The sequence below is a fragment of the Ischnura elegans genome, chromosome X (genome assembly GCF_921293095.1).
Source record: "Ischnura elegans chromosome X, ioIscEleg1.1, whole genome shotgun sequence".
Lineage (NCBI taxonomy): Eukaryota > Metazoa > Arthropoda > Insecta > Odonata > Coenagrionidae > Ischnura > Ischnura elegans.
In genome coordinates this window covers 5425220-5441371 of record NC_060259.1, presented here as the reverse complement: position 1 = coordinate 5441371, position 16152 = coordinate 5425220, and positions in this window count along the sequence as shown.

Below are 16152 nucleotides of genomic sequence, written 5' to 3'. Positions count from 1 at the left end.
AACTCTGCGAACCAAATGAACAACGTGAACAAAATGAACTCTGCGAACCAAATGAACAACGTGAACTAAATGAACTCTGCGAACTAAATGAATAACGTGAACAAAATGAACTCTGCGAACCAAATGAACAACGTGAAAAAAATGAACTCTGCGAACCGAATGAACAACGTGAACAAAATGAACTCTGCGAACCGAATGAACAACGTGAACTAAAGGAACTCTGCGAACCGAGTGAACAACGTGAACTAAATGAACTCTGCGAACCGAATGAACAACGTGAACTAAATGAACTCTGCGAACCAAATGAATAACGTGAACAAAATGAACTCTGCGAACTAAATGAACAACGTGAACTAAATGAACTCTGCGAACCGAATGAACAACGTGAACAAAATGAACTCTGCGAACCGAATGAACAACGTGAACAAAATGAACTCTGCGAACCAAATGAATAACGTGAACAAAATGAATTCTGCGAACCAAATGAACAACGTGAACTAAAGGAACTCTGCGAACCGAATGAACAACGTGAACAAAATGAACTCTGCGAACCGAATGAACAACGTGAACTAAAGGAACTCTGCGAACCAAATGAACAACGTGAACAAAATGAACTCTGCGAACCAAATGAACAACGTGAACTAAATGAACTCTGCGAACCAAATGAACAACGTGAACAAAATGAACTCTGCGAACCGAATGAACAACGTGAACAAAATGAACTCTGCGAACCGAATGAACAACGTGAACAAAATGAACTCTGCGAACCAAATGAACAACGTGAACTAAATGAACTCTGCGAACCGAATGAACAACGTGAACAAAATGAACTCTGCGAACCGAATGAACAACGTGAACTAAATGAACTCTGCGAACCAAATGAACAACGTGAACTAAATGAACTCTGCGAACCGAATGAACAACGTGAACTAAATGAACTCTGCGAACAAAATGAACAACGTGAACAAAATGAACTCTGCGAACCGAATGAACAACGTGAACTAAATGAACTCTGCGAACCGAATGAACAACGTGAACTAAATGAACTCTGCGAACCAAATGAACAACGTGAACTAAATGAACTCTGCGAACCGAATGAACAACGTGAACTAAAGGAACTCTGCGAACCGAATGAACAACGTGAACAAAATGAACTCTGCGAACCGAATGAACAACGTGAACAAAATGAACTCTGCGAACCGAATGAACAACGTGAACTAAATGAACTCTGCGAACCAAATGAACAACGTGAACTAAATGAACTCTGCGAACCGAATGAACAACGTGAACAAAATGAATTCTGCGAACCGAATGAACAACGTGAACAAAATGAACTCTGCGAACCGAATGAACAACGTGAACAAAATGAACTCTGCGAACCGAATGAACAACGTGAACTAAAGGAACTCTGCGAACCGAATGAACAACGTGAACAAAATGAACTCTGCGAACTAAATGAACAACGTGAACAAAATGAACTCTGCGAACCGAATGAACAACGTGAACAAAATGAACTCTGCGAACTAAATGAACAACGTGAACTAAATGAACTCTGCGAACCAAATGAACAACGTGAACAAAATGAACTCTGCGAACCAAATGAACAACGTGAAAAAAATGAACTCTGCGAACCGAATGAACAACGTGAACAAAATGAACTCTGCGAACCGAATGAACAACGTGAACTAAAGGAACTCTGCGAACCGAGTGAACAACGTGAACTAAATGAACTCTGCGAACCGAATGAACAACGTGAACTAAAGGAACTCTGCGAACCGAATGAACAACGTGAACAAAATGAACTCTGCGAACCGAATTTACAACGTGAACAAAATGAACTCTGCGAACCGAATGAACAACGTGAACAAAATGAACTCTGCGAACCGAATGAACAACGTGAACTAAAGGAACTCTGCGAACCGAATGAACAACGTGAACAAAATGAACTCTGCGAACCGAATGAACAACGTGAACAAAATGAACTCTGCGTACCGAATGAAGAACGTGAACTAAATGAACTCTGCGAACCAAATGAACAACGTGAACTAAATGAACTCTGCGAACCGAATGAACAACGTGAACAAAATGAACTCTGCGAACCGAATGAACAACGTGAACTAAAGGAACTCTGCGAACCGAGTAAACAACGTGAACTAAATGAACTCTGCGAACCGAATGAACAACGTGAACTAAATGAACTCTGCGAACCGAATGAACAACGTGAACAAAATGAACTCTGCGAACCGAATGAACAACGTGAACTAAATGAACTCTGCGAACCGAATGAACAACGTGAACAAAATGAACTCTGCGAACCGAATGAACAACGTGAACTAAAGGAACTCTGCGAACCGAATGAACAACGTGAACAAAATGAACTCTGCGAACCGAATGAACAACGTGAACAAAATGAACTCTGCGAACCGAATGAACAACGTGAACTAAATGAACTCTGCGAACCAAATGAACAACGTGAACTAAATGAACTCTGCGAACCGAATGAACAACGTGAACAAAATGAACTCTGCGAACCGAATGAACAACGTGAACAAAATGAACTCTGCGAACCGAATGAACAACGTGAACAAAATGAACTCTGCGAACCAAATGAATAACGTGAACAAAATGAACTCTGCGAACCAAATGAACAACGTGAACAAAATGAACTCTGCGAACCAAATGAACAACGTGAACAAAATGAACTCTGCGAACTAAATGAATAACGTGAACAAAATGAACTCTGCGAACCAAATGAACAACGTGAAAAAAATGAACTCTGCGAACCGAATGAACAACGTGAACAAAATGAACTCTGCGAACCGAATGAACAACGTGAACTAAAGGAACTCTGCGAACCGAATGAACAACGTGAACTAAATGAACTCTGCGAACCGAATGAACAACGTGAACTAAAGGAACTCTGCGAACCGAATGAACAACGTGAACAAAATGAACTCTGCGAACCGAATGAACAACGTGAACTAAATGAACTCTGCGAACCGAATGAACAACGTGAACTAAATGAACTCTGCGAACCGAATGAACAACGTGAACTAAATGAACTCTGCGAACCAAATGAACAACGTGAACTAAAGGAACTCTGCGAACTAAATGAACAACGTGAACAAAATGAACTCTGCGAACTAAATGAACAACGTGAACTAAATGAATTCTGCGAACCAAATGAACAACTAGAACTAAATGAACTCTGCGAACCGAATGAACAACGTGAACAAAATGAACTCTGCGAACCGAATGAACAACGTGAACTAAAGGAACTCTGCGAACCAAATGAACAACGTGAACAAAATGAACTCTGCGAACCAAATGAACAACGTGAACTAAATGAACTCTGCGAACCAAATGAACAACGTGAACAAAATGAACTCTGCGAACCGAATGAACAACGTGAACAAAATGAACTCTGCGAACCGAATGAACAACGTGAACTAAAGGAACTCCGCGAACCGAATGATCAACGTGAACAAAATGAACTCTGCGAACCGAATGAACAACGTGAACAAAATGAACTCTGCGAACCAAATGAACAACGTGAACAAAATGAACTCTGCGAACCGAATGAACAACGTGAACAAAATGAACTCTGCGAACCGAATGAACAACGTGAACTAAATGAACTCTGCGAACCAAATGAACAACGTGAACTAAATGAACTCTGCGAACCGAATGAACAACGTGAACAAAATGAACTCTGCGAACCAAATGAACAACGTGAACTAAATGAACTCTGCGAACCAAATGAACAACGTGAACAAAATGAACTCTGCGAACTAAATGAATAACGTGAACAAAATGAACTCTGCGAACCAAATGAACAACGTGAAAAAAATGAACTCTGCGAACCGAATGAGCAACGTGAACTAAATGAACTCTGCGAACCGAATGAACAACGTGAACTAAAGGAACTCTGCGAACCGAATGAACAACGTGAACAAAATGAACTCTGCGAACCGAATGAACAACGTGAACTAAATGAATTCTGCGAACCAAATGAACAACGTGAACAAAATGAACTCTGCGAACCGAAAGAACAACGTGAACTAAATGAACTCTGCGAACCGAATGAACAACGTGAACTAAATGAACTCTGCGAACCAAATGAACAACGTGAACTAAATGAACTCTGCGAACCGAATGAACAACGTGAACTAAAGGAACTCTGCGAACCGAATGAACAACGTGAACAAAATGAACTCTGCGAACCGAATGAACAACGTGAACAAAATGAACTCTGCGAACCGAATGAACAACGTGAACTAAATGAACTCTGCGAACCAAATGAACAACGTGAACTAAATGAACTCTGCGAACCGAATGAACAACGTGAACAAAATGAACTCTGCGAACCGAATGAACAACGTGAACAAAATGAACTCTGCGAACCGAATGAACAACGTGAACTAAATGAACTCTGCGAACCAAATGAACAACGTGAACAAAATGAACTCTGCGAACCGAATGAACAACGTGAAGAAAATGAACTCTGCGAACCGAATGAACAAAATGAACAAAATGAACTCTGCGAACCGAATGAACAACGTGAACAAAATGAACTCTGCGAACCAAAGGAACAACGTGAACTAAATGAACTCTGCGAACCAAATGAACAACGTGAACTAAATGAACTCTGCGAACCGAATGGACAACGTGAACAAAATGAACTCTGCGTACTAAATGAACAACGTGAACAAAATGAACTCTGCGAACCGAATAAACAACGTGAACGAAATGAATTCTGCGAACCAAATGAACAACGTGAACAAAATGAACTCTGCGAACCGAATGAACAACGTGAACTAAATGAACTCTGCGAACCGAATGAACAACGTGAATTAAATGAACTCTGCGAACCAAATGAACAACGTGAACAAAATGAACTCTGCGAACGAAATGAACAACGTGAACTAAATGAACTCTGCGAACCGAATGAACAACGTGAACAAAATGAACTCTGCGAACCGAATGAACAACGTGAACTAAATGAACTCTGCGAACCAAATGAACAACGTGAACTAAATGAACTCTGCGAAACGAATGAACAACGTGAACTAAATGAACTCTGCGAACCAAATGAACAACGTGAACTAAATGAACTCTGCGAACCGAATGAACAACGTGAACTAAATGAACTCTGCGAACCGAATGAACAACGTGAACTAAATGAACTCTGCGAACCAAATGAACAACGTGAACAAAATGAACTCTGCGAACGAAATGAACAACGTGAACTAAATGAACTCTGCGAACCGAATGAACAACGTGAACAAAATGAACTCTGCGAACCGAATGAACAACGTGAACTAAATGAACTCTGCGAACCAAATGAACAACGTGAACTAAATGAACTCTGCGAACCAAATGAACAACGTGAACTAAATGAACTCTGCGAAACGAATGAACAACGTGAACTAAATGAACTCTGCGAACCAAATGAACAACGTGAACAAAATGAACTCTGCGAACCGAATGTACAACGTGAACTAATTGAACTCTGTGAACCAATTGAACAACGTGAACAAAATGAACTCTGCGAACCGAATGAACAACGTGAACAAAATGAACTCTGCGAACCGAATGAACAACGTGAACTAAATGAACTCTGCGAACCGAATGAACAACGTGAACAAAATGAACTCTGCGAACCGAATGAACAACGTGAACAAAATGAACTCTGCGAACCGAATGAACAACGTGAACTAAATGAACTCTGCGAACCAAATGAACAACGTGAACAAAATGAACTCTGCGAACCGAATGAACAACGTGAACAAAATGAACTCTGCGAACCGAATGAACAACGTGAACAAAATGAACTCTGCGAACCAAATGAACAACGTGAACTAAATGAACTCTGCGAACCGAATGAACAACGTGAACAAAATGAACTCTGCGAACCAAATGAACAACGTGAACTAAATGAACTCTGCGAACCGAATGGACAACGTGAACAAAATGAACTCTGCGAACTAAATGAACAACGTGAACAAAATGAACTCTGCGAACCGAATAAACAACGTGAACTAAATGAATTCTGCGAACCAAATGAACAACGTGAACAAAATGAACTCTGCGAACCGAATGAACAACGTGAACTAAATGAACTCTGCGAACCGAGTGAACAACGTGAACAAAATGAACTCTGCGAACCGAATGAACAACGTGAACTAAATGAACTCTGCGAACCGAATGAACAACGTGAACAAAATGAACTCTGCGAACCGAATGAACAACGTGAACTAAATGAACTCTGCGAACCGAATGAACAACGTGAACAAAATGAACTCTGCGAACCGAATGAACAACGTGAACTAAATGAACTCTGCGAACCGAATGAACAACGTGAACTAAATGAACTCTGCGAACCGAATGAACAACGTGAACTAAATGAACTCTGCGAACCGAATGAACAACGTGAACTAAATGAACTCTGCGAACCAAATGAACAACGTGAACTAAATGAACTCTGCGAACCAAATGAACAACGTGAACAAAATGAACTCTGCGAACTAAATGAACAACGTGAACTAAATGAATTCTGCGAACCAAATGAACAACTAGAACTAAATGAACTCTGCGAACCGAATGAACAACGTGAACAAAATGAACTCTGCGAACCGAATGAACAACGTGAACTAAAGGAACTCTGCGAACCAAATGAACAACGTGAACAAAATGAACTCTGCGAACCAAATGAACAACGTGAACTAAATGAACTCTGCGAACCAAATGAACAACGTGAACAAAATGAACTCTGCAAACCGAATGAACAACGTGAACTAAATGAATTCTGCGAACCAAATGAACAACGTGAACAAAATGAACTCTGCGAACCGAATGAACAACGTGAACTAAATTAACTCTGCGAACCAAATGAACAACGTGAACAAAATGAACTCTGCGAACGAAATGAACAACGTGAACAAAATGAACTTTGCGAACCGAATGAACAACGTGAACAAAATGAACTCTGCGAACTAAATGAACAACGTGAACTAAATGAACTCTGCGAACCGAATGAACAACGTGAACTAAATGAACTCTGCGAACCGAATGAACAACGTGAACAAAATGAACTCTGCGAACCGAATGAACAACGTGAACAAAATGAACTCTGCGAACCGAATGAACAACGTGAACTAAAGGAACTCTGCGAACCAAATGAACAACGTGAACTAAATGAACTCTGCGAACCAAATGAACAACGTGAACAAAATGAACTCTGCGAACTGAATGAACAACGTGAACTAAATGAATTCTGCGAACCAAATGAACAACGTGAACAAAATGAACTCTGCGAACCGAATGAACAACGTGAACTAAATGAACTCTGCGAACCGAATGAACAACGTGAACTAAAGGAACTCTGCGAACCAAATGAACAACGTGAACTAAATGAATTCTGCGAACAAAATGAACAACGTGAACAAAATGAACTCTGCGAACCGAATGAACAACGTGAACTAAATGAACTCTGCGAACCGAATGAACAACGTGAACTAAATTAACTCTGCGAACCAAATGAACAACGTGAACAAAATGAACTCTGCGAACGAAATGAACAACGTGAACAAAATGAACTTTGCGAACCGAATGAACAACGTGAACAAAATGAACTCTGCGAACTAAATGAACAACGTGAACTAAATGAACTCTGCGAACCGAATGAACAACGTGAACTAAATAAACTCTGCGAACCGAATGAACAACGTGAACAAAATGAACTCTGCGAACCGAATGAACAACGTGAACAAAATGAACTCTGCGAACCGAATGAACAACGTGAACTAAAGGAACTCTGCGAACCAAATGAACAACGTGAACTAAATGAACTCTGCGAACCAAATGAACAACGTGAACAAAATGAACTCTGCGAACTGAATGAACAACGTGAACTAAATGAATTCTGCGAACCAAATGAACAACGTGAACAAAATGAACTCTGCGAACCGAATGAACAACGTGAACTAAATGAACTCTGCGAACCGAATGAACAACGTGAACTAAAGGAACTCTGCGAACCAAATGAACAACGTGAACTAAATGAACTCTGCGAACCGAATGAACAACGTGAACAAAATGAACTCTGCGAACCAAATGAACAACGTGAACTAAATGAACTCTGCGAACCAAATGAACAACGTGAACAAAATGAACTCTGCGAACTAAATGAATAACGTGAACAAAATGAACTCTGCGAACCAAATGAACAACGTGAAAAAAATAAACTCTGCGAACCGAATGAGCAACGTGAACTAAATGAACTCTGCGAACCGAATGAACAACGTGAACTAAAGGAACTCTGCGAACCGAATGAACAACGTGAACTAAATGAACTCTGCGAACCAAATGAACAACGTGAACTAAATGAACTCTGCGAACCAAATGAACAACGTGAACTAAATGAACTCTGCGAACCGAATGAACAACGTGAACTAAAGGAACTCTGCGAACCGAAAGAACAACGTGAACAAAATGAACTCTGCGAACCGAATGAACAACGTGAACAAAATGAACTCTGCGAACCAATTGAACAACGGGAACTAAATGAACTCTGCGAACCGAATGAACAACGTGAACTAAATGAACTCTGCGAACCGAATGAACAACGTGAACAAAATGAACTCTGCGAACCGAATGAACAACGTGAACAAAATGAACTCTGCGAACCGAATGAACAACGTGAACTAAATGAACTCTGCGAACCGAATGAACAACGTGAACTAAATGAACTCTGCGAACCAAATGAACTACGTGAACTAAATGAACTCTGCGAACCAAATGAACAACGTGAACTACATGAACTCTGCGAACCAAATGAACAACGTGAACTAAATGAACTCTGCGAACCGAATGAACAACGTGAACAAAATGAATTCTGCGAACCGAATGAACAACGTGAACAAAATGAACTCTGCGAACCGAATGAACAACGTGAACAAAATGAACTCTGCGAACCAAATGAACAACGTGAACAAAATGAACTCTGCGAACCGAATGAACAACGTGAACAAAATGAACTCTGCGAACTAAATGAATAACGTGAACAAAATGAACTCTGCGAACCGAATGAACAACGTGAACAAAATGAACTCTGCGAACTAAATGAACAACGTGAACTAAATGAACTCTGCGAACTAAATGAATAACGTGAACAAAATGAACTCTGCGAACCAAATGAACAACGTGAAAAAAATGAACTCTGCGAACCGAATGAACAACGTGAACAAAATGAACTCTGCGAACCGAATGAACAACGTGAACTAAAGGAACTCTGCGAACCGAGTGAACAACGTGAACTAAATGAACTCTGCGAACCGAATGAACAACGTGAACTAAATGAACTCTGCGAACCGAATGAACAACGTGAACAAAATGAACTCTGCGAACCGAATTTACAACGTGAACAAAATGAACTCTGCGAACCGAATGAACAACGTGAACAAAATGAACTCTGCGAACCGAATGAACAACGTGAACTAAAGGAACTCTGCGAACCGAATGAACAACGTGAACAAAATGAACTCTGCGAACCGAATGAACAACGTGAACAAAATGAACTCTGCGTACCGAATGAAGAACGTGAACTAAATGAACTGTGCGAACCAAATGAACAACGTGAACTAAATGAACTCTGCGAACCGAATGAACAACGTGAACAAAATGAACTCTGCGAACCGAATGAACAACGTGAACTAAAGGAACTCTGCGAACCGAGTGAACAACGTGAACTAAATGAACTCTGCGAACCGAATGAACAACGTGAACTAAATGAACTCTGCGAACCGAAGGAACAACGTGAACAAAATGAACTCTGCGAACCGAATGAACAACGTGAACAAAATGAACTCTGCGAACCGAATGAACAACGTGAACAAAATGAACTCTGCGAACCGAATGAACAACGTGAACTAAAGGAACTCTGCGAACCGAATGAACAACGTGAACAAAATGAACTCTGCGAACCGAATGAACAACGTGAACAAAATGAACTCTGCGAACCGAATGAACAACGTGAACTAAATGAACTCTGCGAACCAAATGAACAACGTGAACTAAATGAACTCTGCGAACCGAATGAACAACGTGAACAAAATGAACTCTGCGAACCGAATGAACAACGTGAACAAAATGAACTCTGCGAACCGAATGAACAACGTGAACAAAATGAACTCTGCGAACTAAATGAATAACGTGAACAAAATGAACTCTGCGAACCAAATGAACAACGTGAACAAAATGAACTCTGCGAACCAAATGAACAACGTGAACAAAATGAACTCTGCGAACTAAATGAATAACGTGAACAAAATGAACTCTGCGAACCAAATGAACAACGTGAAAAAAATGAACTCTGCGAACCGAATGAACAACGTGAACAAAATGAACTCTGCGAACCGAATGAACAACGTGAACTAAAGGAACTCTGCGAACCGAGTGAACAACGTGAACTAAATGAACTCTGCGAACCGAATGAACAACGTGAACTAAAGGAACTCTGCGAACCGAATGAACAACGTGAACAAAATGAACTCTGCGAACCGAATGAACAACGTGAACTAAATGAACTCTGCGAACCGAATGAACAACGTGAACAAAATGAACTCTGCGAACCGAATGAACAACATGAACTAAATGAACTCTGCGAACCGAATGAACAACGTGAACTAAATTAACTCTGCGAACCGAATGAACAACGTGAACTAAATGAACTCTGCGAACCGAATGAACAACGTGAACTAAATGAACTCTGCGAACCAAATGAACAACGTGAACTAAATGAACTCTGCGAACCAAATGAACAACGTGAACAAAATGAACTCTGCAAACTAAATGAACAACGTGAACTAAATGAATTCTGCGAACGAAATGAACAACTAGAACTAAATGAACTCTGCGAACCGAATGAACAACGTGAACAAAATGAACTCTGCGAACCGAATGAACAACGTGAACTAAAGGAACTCTGCGAACCAAATGAACAACGTGAACAAAATGAACTCTGCGAACTAAATGAACAACGTGAACTAAATGAACTCTGCGAACCAAATGAACAACGTGAACTAAATGAACTCTGCGAACCGAATGAACAACGTGAACAAAATGAACTCTGCGAACCGAATGAACAACGTGAACTAAAGGAACTCTGCGAACCGAATGAACAACGTGAACAAAATGAACTCTGCGAACCGAATGAACAACGTGAACAAAATGAACTCTGCGAACCAAATGAACAACGTGAACAAAATGAACTCTGCGAACCGAATGAACAACGTGAACAAAATGAACTCTGCGAACCGAATGAACAACGTGAACTAAATGAACTCTGCGAACCAAATGAACAACGTGAACTAAATGAACTCTACGAACCGAATGAACAACGTGAACAAAATGAACTCTGCGAACCAAATGAACAACGTGAACTAAATGAACTCTGCGAACCAAATGAACAACGTGAACAAAATGAACTCTGCGAACTAAATGAATAACGTGAACAAAATGAACTCAGCGAACCAAATGAACAACGTGAAAAAAATGAACTCTGCGAACCGAATGAGCAACGTGAACTAAATGAACTCTGCGAACCGAATGAACAACGTGAACTAAAGGAACTCTGTGTACCGAATGAACAACGTGAACAAAATGAACTCTGCGAACCGAATGAACAACGTGAACTAAATGAACTCTGCGAACCAAATGAACAACGTGAACAAAATGAACTCTGCGAACCGAAAGAACAACGTGAACTAAATGAACTCTGCGAACCGAATGAAGAACGTGAACTAAATGAACTCTGCGAACCAAATGAACAACGTGAACTAAATGAACTCTGCGAACCGAATGAACAACGTGAACTAAAGGAACTCTGCGAACCGAATGAACGACGTGAACAAAATGAACTCTGCGAACCGAATGAACAACGTGAACAAAATGAACTCTGCGAACCGAATGAACAACGTGAACTAAATGAACTCTGCGAACCAAATGAACAACGTGAACTAAATGAACTCTGCGAACCGAATGAACAACGTGAACAAAATGAACTCTGCGAACCGAATTAACAACGTGAACAAAATGAACTCTGCGAACCGAATGAACAACGTGAACTAAATGAACTCTGCGAACCAAATGAACAACGTGAACAAAATGAACTCTGCGAACCGAATGAACAACGTGAAGAAAATGAACTCTGCGAACCGAATGAACAAAATGAACAAAATGAACTCTGCGAACCGAATGAACAACGTGAACAAAATGAACTCTGCGAACCAAAGGAACAACGTGAACTAAATGAACTCTGCGAACCGAATGGACAACGTGAACTTAATGAACTCTGCGAACCAAATGAACAACGTGAACTAAATGAACTCTGCGAACCGAATGGACAACGTGAACAAAATGAACTCTGCGAACTAAATGAACAACGTGAACAAAATGAACTCTGCGAACCAAATAAACAACGTGAACGAAATGAATTCTGCGAACCAAATGAACAACGTGAACAAAATGAACTCTGCGAACCGAATGAACAACGTGAACTAAATGAACTCTGCGAACCGAATGAACAACGTGAATTAAATGAACTCTGCGAACCAAATGAACAACGTGAACAAAATGAACTCTGCGAACCGAATGAACAACGTGAACTAAATGAACTCTGCGAACCGAATGAACAACGTGAACAAAATGAACTCTGCGAACCGAATGAACAACGTGAACTAAATGAACTCTGCGAACCAAATGAACAACGTGAACTAAATGAACTCTGCGAAACGAATGAACAACGTGAACTAAATGAACTCTGCGAACCAAATGAACAACGTGAACTAAATGAACTCTGCGAACCGAATGAGCAACGTGAACTAAATGAACTCTGCGAACCGAATGAACAACGTGAATTAAATGAACTCTGCGAACCAAATGAACAACGTGAACAAAATGAACTCTGCGAACGAAATGAACAACGGGAACTAAATGAACTCTGCGAACCGAATGAACAACGTGAACAAAATGAACTCTGCGAACCGAATGAACAACGTGAACTAAATGAACTCTGCGAACCAAATGAACAACGTGAACTAAATGAACTCTGCGAACCAAATGAACAACGTGAACTAAATGAACTCTGCGAAACGAATGAACAACGTGAACTAAATGAACTCTGCGAACCAAATGAACAACGTGAACAAAATGAACTCTGCGAACCGAATGTACAACGTGAACTAATTGAACTCTGCGAACCAATTGAACAACGTGAACAAAATGAACTCTGCGAACCGAATGAACAACGTGAACAAAATGAACTCTGCGAACCGAATGAACAACGTGAACTAAATGAACTCTGCGAACCGAATGAACAACGTGAACAAAATGAACTCTGCGAACCGAATGAACAACGTGAACAAAATGAACTCTGCGAACCGAATGAACAACGTGAACTAAATGAACTCTGCGAACCAAATGAACAACGTGAACAAAATGAACTCTGCGAACCGAATGAACAACGTGAACAAAATGAACTCTGCGAACCGACTGAACAACGTGAACAGAATGAAGTCTGCGAACCAAATGAACAACGTGAACTAAATGAACTCTGCGAACCGAATGAACAACGTGAACAAAATGAAATCTGCGAACCAAATGAACAACGTGAACTAAATGAACTCTGCGAACCGAATGGACAACGTGAACAAAATGAACTCTGCGAACTAAATGAACAACGTGAACAAAATGAACTCTGCGAACCGAATAAACAACGTGAACTAAATGAATTCTGCGAACCAAATGAACAACGTGAACAAAATCAACTCTGCGAACCGAATGAACAACGTGAACTAAATGAACTCTGCGAACCGAGTGAACAACGTGAACAAAATGAACTCTGCGAACCGAATGAACAACGTGAGCTCAAGGAACTCTGCGAACCGAATGAACAACGTGAACAAAATGAACTCTGCGAACCGAATGAACAACGTGAACAAAATGAACTCTGCGAACCGAATGAACAACATGAACTAAATGAACTCTGCGAACCGAATGAACAACGTGAACTAAATGAACTCTACGAACCGAATGAACAACGTGAACTAAATGAACTCTGCGAACTGAATGAACAACGTGAACTAAATGAACTCTGCGAACCAAATGAACAACGTGAACTAAATGAACTCTGCGAACCAAATGAACAACGTGAACAAAATGAACTCTGCGAACTAAATGAACAACGTAAACTAAATGAATTCTGCGAACCAAATGAACAACTAGAACTAAATGAACTCTGCGAACCGAATGAACAACGTGAACAAAATGAACTCTGCGAACCGAATGAACAACGTGAACTAAATGAACTCTGCGAACCAAATGAACAACGTGAACAAAATGAACTCTGCGAACCAAATGAACAACGTGAACTAAATGAACTCTGCGAACCAAATGAACAACGTGAACAAAATGAACTCTGCGAACCGAATGAACAACGTGAACTAAATGAATTCTGCGAACCAAATGAACAACGTGAACAAAATGAACTCTGCGAACCGAATGAACAACGTGAACAAAATGAACTCTGCGAACCGAATGAACAACGTGAACTAAAGGAACTCTGCGAACCGAATGAACAACGTGAACAAAATGAACTCTGCGAACCGAATGAACAACGTGAACAAAATGAACTCTGCGAACCAATTGAACAACGTGAACTAAATGAACTCTGCGAACCAATTGAACAACGGGAACTAAATGAACTCTGCGAACCGAATGAACAACGTGAACTAAATGAACTCTGCGAACCAAATGAACAACGTGAACTAAATGAACTCTGCGAACCAAATGAACAACGTGAACAAAATGAACTCTGCGAACCGAATGAACAACGTGAACTAATTGAACTCTGCGAACCAATTGAACAACGTGAACAAAATGAACTCTGCGAACTAAATGAACAACGTGAACTAAATGAACTCTGCGAACCGAATGAACAACGTGAACAAAATGAACTCTGCGAACCGAATGAACAACGTGAACAAAATGAACTCTGCGAACCGAATGAACAACGTGAACTAAATTAACTCTGCGAACCAAATGAACAACGTGAACAAAATGAACTCTGCGAACCGAATGAACAACGTGAACTTAATGAATTCTGCGAACAAAATGAACAACGTGAACAAAATGAACTCTGCGAACTAAATGAACAACGTGAACAAAATGAACTCTGCGAACCGAATGAACAACGTGAACTAAATGAACTCTGCGAACCGAATGAACAACGTGAACTAAATTAACTCTGCGAACCAAATGAACAACGTGAACAAAATGAACTCTGCGAACGAAATGAACAACGTGAACAAAATGAACTTTGCGAACCGAATGAACAACGTGAACAAAATGAACTCTGCGAACTAAATGAACAACGTGAACTAAATGAACTCTGCGAACCGAATGAACAACGTGAACTAAATGAACTCTGCGAACCGAATGAACAACGTGAACAAAATGAACTCTGCGAACCGAATGAACAACGTGAACAAAATGAACTCTGCGAACCGAATGAACAACGTGAACTAAAGGAACTCTGCGAACCAAATGAACAACGTGAACTAAATGAACTCTGCTAACCAAATGAACAACGTGAACAAAATGAACTCTGCGAACCGAATGAACAACGTGAACTTAATGAATTCTGCGAACCAAATGAACAACGTGAACAAAATGAACTCTGCGAACCGAATGAACAACGTGAACTAAATGAACTCTGCGAACCGAATGAACAACGTGAACTAAAGGAACTCTGCGAACCAAATGAACAACGTGAACTAAATGAACTCTGCGAACCGAATGAACAACGTGAACAAAATGAACTCTGCGAACCAAATGAACAACGTGAACTAAATGAACTCTGCGAACCAAATGAACAACGTGAACAAAATGAACTCTGCGAACTAAATGAATAACGTGAACAAAATGAACTCTGCGAACCAAATGAACAACGTGAAAAAAATGAACTCTGCGAACCGAATGAGCAACGTGAACTAAATGAACTCTGCGAACCGAATGAACAACGTGAACTAAAGGAACTCTGCGAACCGAATGAACAACGTGAACTAAATGAACTCTGCGAACCAAATGAACAAC